This window comes from Myotis lucifugus, unplaced genomic scaffold, assembly GCF_000147115.1.
Source record: "Myotis lucifugus unplaced genomic scaffold, Myoluc2.0 scaffold_29, whole genome shotgun sequence".
Classification (NCBI taxonomy): Eukaryota; Metazoa; Chordata; class Mammalia; order Chiroptera; family Vespertilionidae; genus Myotis; species Myotis lucifugus.
The window spans coordinates 7674527-7681895 of NW_005871077.1; positions in this window are offsets into that span (position 1 = coordinate 7674527).

Below are 7369 nucleotides of genomic sequence, written 5' to 3' on the forward strand. Positions count from 1 at the left end.
ACTCCATCCACTATGTTTATAGCTATGCTCGCTATCATTGCTTGTCAGTCTTCTTCTGAGTCTTAAACAACCCAATCCGAGAGGTGGCCACTGATTTACACGCGCTATCATTTAAAAAATAAAAAAGGGGGAATTTGCTGGAAGCCTATCCACCCTTGCTGCTTGACACAGTTGCTGCAGGGAAGAAACATCTGCACAGCTTATGTTTCAAGGGACCTGGCGTATATGGCATATGTTTGCTCCCCCTCTTTCTCCTCCCCTTACTCCAACCCCCCCTTTATAACCGGTCTAGGCAGGGTTTGCTCTCTCTTGACCACTTGGCTAGCCGATGGGTCGGTGAGTCTGGTGGACGGGAGCTCAAGCTAGCTTGAAATACAGATTCTTATGCTTTTGCATCGAATTGCTGGCTCCCTGTTGGTTTCTTGGGGATCCTGAAATCTGGGCACAACAGACACAGTTGCTGCAAGGAAGAAACATCTGCACAGCTTATGTTTCAAGGGACCTGGCGTATATGGCATATGTTTGCTCCCCCTCTTAACACTATGTGTTTTAAACAGGACCACCTCCCTGAGAAAGGTTGTTTCCCAGGTGAGGATTTTTCCCTGGAGTTAGGAAGGGAATAAAACCCCTTAACTAAGTGCCAGGCGGGTAATTAATCACTTTAACTACGAAAAATCACGCTTAAGCTACATAATCTTTACTTAGGATAATCTCCTTCAGTTACTCCCTTGTAGCTTAATAGAACAATAGAGTAACCTTGGAATGGAGATAAGAAATGCCCTAACCTTTGGAATAGAATTGATAGGATTAAAATCAACTGGTATAAATACAGATGTAACAAGACAATAAAGACAGAACCTGGCTGGAGATCCTGGCTAGAACCTGGCTAGAGAACCTGGCTAGGCTGCTGATCAACTGAAAAAAAAAAATCAATCAATGTGCTACACCACATAAACATAATGAAGGGGAAGAAAACATGATCATCTATATTGATGCAAAACAGGCCTTTGACAAAATTCAACACATTTTATGATAGAAACACTCATAAATAAAAGGAAACTACCTCAACATAATAAAGGCCATTTATGAAAAGTCAGCAGGAAATATCATAGTCAATGATATTTAGGAAAAATTTACCCAATGAGGTGAAAGACTTATACACTGAAAACTACAAAATGTTGCTGAAAGAAATATAAAAAGAAAAAAAATAAATGAAAGACATCCTATCTTCATGGATTGAAAAACTTATTATTGTTAAGATGTCAATACTACCTGCAGCAGCCTATAAATTTGATGCAATCAAAATCCAATGTCATTTTTTTTTTGCAGAAATAGAAAAATCCACACTAAAATTCAAACTCAAAGGATCCTGAATAGCCAAAACAATCTTGAAAAAGAACAAAGTTGGAGAACTCATACTCCCTGATTTCAAACTTATTTCAAAGTACAATAATTAAAGCAATGTAGCACTGGCATTAAGACAGACATATACACCAATGGAATAAAAGAGAGATCCCAGAATAAACCATTGTATGTATTGTCTAATAACTTTTGATAAGGGCTCCAGGACCATTCCATGGGGGGAAGGAGAGTCTTTTCAACAAATGGTGATGGGAAAAGTAGATATCCACATGAAAAAGAATGAAGTTGAACCGTTAGCTTACACCATATACAAAAATTAACTCAGAGTGGATCAAAGACCTTAACCTAAGACCTAAAGCTATGAAACTCTTTGAAGAAAACAGGGGGAATTACTTCATGACAGTGGATTTGTCAATGATGGCAAATTTTATGTTATGTGTATTTTACCACAGTTGAAAAAGTCAATTAAAATATTATATTAAAAACAAAGGTAATAAGTATTCAAAATTGATCATTTCCTAATAATTTTACTACATTTTATTATTGTCTGTGCTCTCAAGGCTATTTATATTTCTTGTATTCATGTTGTCGAAATGATATACAGGATGGGGCAAAAGTAGATTTACATTGTGAGTACACACAACAGTTTATTCTTGTATTATTATTTATTAACTAGAGGCCCAATGCACGAAATTCATGCAAGGCGCTTGGTCCTCCTCAGCCCCGGCTGCCTCTTGGCCTTGTGGCCCAGCCCACTGGTTGTTCCAGAAGGTTGTCTGGAAGGTTCTTCTGCTGTCCAGTCTAATTAGCATATTAGCTCTTTATTATATAGGATTCCATTCAATCCTCACCACAACCCTTGAAGGTGTATATTATTATAATTTATTATTGTATTATTTTCCATAAGAACAACAATAAACCTACTTTTGCCCCACCCGGTGTATTGGTATACAACTGCACATATTTTCTCAGCTCCATGTTCAACAAAATGGTATGGTACCTTGATATCAACCATGGTAAGAGTATTTTCAACTTGGAAACTAGAAAATACTACAATTCAGGGTTTTATTTGACTTATTGTTTTGTTGATTGTTTAGACTTAAGAAAATGATAGGGGAGGAGAAACCAAGATGGCGGCATAGGTAAACACAGGAAATTGCTGCCTCGCACAACCACTTCAAAAATACAACTAAAAGACAAAACGGACATCATCCAGAACCACAGGAAGGCTGGCTGAGTGGAAATTCTACAACTAGAAGGAAAGAGAATAGCACACTGAGACTCAGAGGAGGTGCGGAAGTAAAGTGCAGAGGTACGGAGGCACACACGGAAAGGGCTGGCAGCTGAGGACACGGTTGTCTTTTTCAATCGGGAGGGAATTCAAGCTCCCGACTGCTCTGAACTCCAGTTCCGGGGGAGTCTCTGGGGACCCAGACTCATACGGGGAGAAACTGGACTGTCTGGCATCGGTCAGAACTCGAGGGTGGCTTTCTCTCAGAGGTGCTTGCAGTGATTACCAAGACACTGAGACTCGGGGCCTCTTAGGGTAGGACTGAGGATCAGCCACAGCTGTTTGCTCTGCCCTGTTGATTCCCTGAGACACCGCCCCACCCAAGCTGTTCACAGAGGCTTTTGCATATGAAAGGCCTGGCCCTTGGCAATCTGAAAATTACCTAACAAACTGCAGCTGGGTCAGAGAGACCCAGAACTTCCAAAAGAAGGCCCAAGGCCCCACAGCAGCTTGCATTGCTTCACAGCTGGGCCTCATCTGGACACCTCCAAATCCCAAACAAAGAAGAGGAATCTGCAGATCTCTCTGTAGCTCCTGCTGGGTAGCCTCAGGCAGAGGCTAAATTAGCACCTCCTTAGAGATCCAAATGCCAGTGTACCCAGTGGTCAGAGTGGGACCATCCAGATTACAACTCCTCAGATCCATAAGGGACACACTCAGGGGGCAGACTCAGTGAGCACCAAAGCCCCACTGAAGCAAGTCTTGCCCCAGAAGGGTGTCTCCAGCACAGAAGTTCTCCCACCTTAGACACAGCTGATTCTCACAGCCAATTGGCCTGGAGGTCAATTCCTCCCAGTGATACCTACAACAATCAAGGCTTAACTACAACAAGACTGTGCACACAGCCCACAAAGGGGTGCATAAGAGTGTCCACCTCAGGTAATTGGGGAGGCTGAACCACTGGGCCCTATAGGACACCTCGCACAGAAAGCCACTCTATCAACACAGGGAAGCATAAAAAAATGTGGAGACAAAGAAACAGGTCACAAATGACAGAAATGGAGCAAAGCAAACTACTGGATATAGAGTTCAAAACCACGGTTATAAGGTTTTTCAAGAATTTTCTAGAAACCGCCGATAAATTTAGTGAGATCCTTGATAAATCTAGTGAGACCCTCAAGGATATGAACAAGGACCAACTAGAAATTAAGCATACACTGACTGAAATAAAGAATATTATACAGAGTTCCAACAGCAGACTAGAGGATCGAAAGAATCAAGTCAAAGATTTGAAATACGAAGAAGCAAAAATCACACAACCGGAAAAACAAAAAGAATCCAAAAATATGAAGATAGTGTGTGGAGCCTCTGGGACAACTTCAAGCATACCAACATCCAAATTATGGGGGTGCCAGAAGAAGAGAGAGAGAGCAAGATATTGAAAACCTATTTGAAGAAATAATGACAGAAAACTTCCCCTACCTGGTGAAAGAAATAGACTTACAAGTCCAGGAAGCGCAGAGAACCCCAAACAAAAGGAATCCAAAGAGGACCACACCAAGACACATCATAATTAAAATGCCAAGGGCAAAAGACAAAGAGAGAATCTTAAAAGCAGCAAGAGAAAAACAGTTAGTTACCTACAAGGGAGTACCCATATGACTGTCAGCTGATTTCTCAACAGAAACTATGCAGGCCAGAGGGAGTGGCAAGAAATATTCAAAGTGATGAATACCAAGAACCTACAACCAAGATTACTCTACCCATCAAAGCTATCATTTAGAATTGAAGGTCAGATAAAGAGCTTCACAGACAAGAAAAAGCTAAAGGAGTTCATCACCACCAAACCAGTATTATATGAAATGCTGAAAGGTATTCTTTAAGAAGAGAAAGAAGAAGAAAAAGGTAAAGATACAAATTATGAACAACAAATACACATCTATCAACAAATGAATCTAAAAATCAAGTGAATAAAAAATCTGATGAACAGAATAAACTGGTGAAAATAATAGAATCAGGGATATAGAAAGGGAGTGGACTAACTATTCTTGGGGGGAAAGGGGTGTGGGGGGTGCAGGAAGAGACTGGACAAAAATTGTACACCTATGGATGAGGACAGTGTATGTGGCGGGGGGGTAAGGGCAGAGGGTGGGGTGGGAAGCGGGTGGAGGGGAGCTATGGGGGGAAAAAGGAGGAACAATTGTAATAATCTGAACAATAACGATTTAATTAAAAAAAAAGAAAATGTTAGGGGAAAAACTGTTACATTGTCAAAAGCACAGAAAATTGAGGAAATACTTTTTCAGTTTTCAAAAACTATTATTCAGTTGAGCAAATAAATCACTCATGTCATTGATGAACTGAATGAATGGGGCTCCAACATACATCTTTATTGTTTCACTTTCATCTTACCTGTTAACTGAAAGAAAATGCAACCAACATTCATAATGGAACCATATTTGTTCATTAGTTGTAACATTGGGTTGCCCACAGAGACAAGAGTTTAACATAAATCAATAATGCCTTCTCTCCAAATTAATTGGCTATATGCAATTTACAATTAAAATCATGAGTATAGCCCAGCCGTGGGCAAACTACGGCCCGCGGGCCGGATCCAGCCCGTTTAAAATGAATAAAACTAAAAAAAAAAAAAGACCGTACCCTTTTATGTAATGATGTTTACTTTGAATTTATATTAGTTCACACAAACACTCCATCCATGCTTTTGTTCCGGCCCTCCGGTCCAGTTTAAGAACCCATTGTGGCCCTCGAGTCAAAAAGTTTGCCCACCCCTGGTATAGCCCTAGCTGGTTTGACTCAATGAATAGAGTGTCGGCCTGTGGACTGAAATGTCTTGGTTTGATTACAGTCAAGGGCACATGCCTGGGTTGTGGGCTCGATCCCCAGTGGGGGGTGTGCAGGAGGCAGCAGATCAATGATTCTCTCTCATCATTGATGTTTCTATCTCTCTCTTCCTCTCCCTTACTCTCTGAAATCAATAAAAATATATATTTTTTAAAAGACGAAGGATTGGACTGATATGTCTACAAACCAGTGGACACCAAAGAGAGCCAGCCAACCACCAGAAGTCAGGAAGAGGCAAGGAAGGATCCTTCCCTACAGGTTTCAGAGGCAGTGTGGTCCCTTTGACACCTGGATTTTGGACTTCCAGCCCACAAAACTGAGACAATAAATTTCTGGCACTTTGTTACACCAGCCTTAGCAAAACATCACAGATTTTGCTATTTTATGCCCTCTGACTTACACCAGACATGAAGCATAATGTCAGATATCAGTAAGCCACAGTGGGGTATCTTTGAATACCGTGTTGGTGACTATCAGTTGCAAAGACAGCCTATTCACATGGCCACTCATTAAAGGGTCACATCACAAGGCACAATTTTGAGAAAGTCACTGATTAAACATGGGCTTCCTGGAGCTAGCAGGGCATCTGGCAGTGCGAAGTGATTCTAATTTGAATTCTGTTTTCTAAGATGACAGAGCTCTTTCTGAGGACTCTGGTCCAGACTCTACTGGAGACTTAGCTACTGAGCCAGCTCGAACTTCAGGAAGTACACCCCCATCGCCACCTGCCCCAGAGAGACTGAGCCCAGCAGAGATGATGCTGGGTGGAACTCAGAACAGTTGCATGTTACTCCTGCCTCTGATTCCACCTACAGCTTCAGATAATAGGCTTTCAATAAAAGCAACTGGCTTTATGGAAATAGGGACTCTAGTCTGGTAGTATTTTACCATCTCCTTCTCTGAGCTGGATCCTGACACCAAGGACTCATCTTAAGAGGAATGGACACATCTAGAGCTGGAGTCAAAGGGTCTGGGAACAGAGCAAGCTCTGGGGGCTGCCTTGACTCAGGCTGAATTATTATTTAGAGTGGACACAGACGACACTCAGAGAAAATGTGGGTATGTTGCTGAAGGATGAGTGAGGCAGCCCAGACAAGCTGTATGGGATGGCAATGAGTTCCAGGCAGAGCGGGATCCTGCAGAAAAACCTGGGACTAAGACAGCAATTAGGAGTTCCTGTTCCGGATACTGTTCTGGAAATAGAGTGCTAGACACGGTGAGGCACAGTGCTAAGAGAGAGAGTGTGTGCCACAAAGCAAGTGAGCTGGAGCTTTGCTCCTTTTGGGTTCTGATCTGTGGCTTAGGGCTGAAGGACTGGTTTAAAGGAATAGGACCAGGCAAGAGAGCAAGAGAAATGGGCTTCCTGGTTCCTCTGTAGAGCTAAAGAGGATTTGCCCATGTCCCTCATAGACAGGGTTGCCAGATAAAATATAGGACACCCATTAAATCTGAATCTCAGATCAACAATTAATAATATTTAGTATTAGTATGAAAATATTTCATGGGACATAATTAAACTAAAAAAGTGTTCATTGGGTATCTAGAACTTTTGTTTAAGTGCCCTGTATTTTTATTTACCAGAGCTGGCAGTCCTATCCCAGGTACCAAAGAAAGTACCTCCTTCAGCATCACACTTCTCATCAACACTCAGTAAATATTCACAAATAAGAGAGAAAATCCACTGGCTGCATAGAAAAGCAGGAGCAGCTAACCCAGCAGAAATATGATAAATTAAGCTCCTCTTTCTGTCTCAAACAGTTAGAAGGCCATGACAGGTCGTGTGTTCAGTGGTTAGAGCATTGCCCCACACACCGAAGGTGATGGGTTCAATTTCCAGTCAAGGGCACCTACCTGGGCTTGCAGGTTCCCCAGCCACACAGTTGGGGCCATGTGTGGGAGCCAACCAATTGA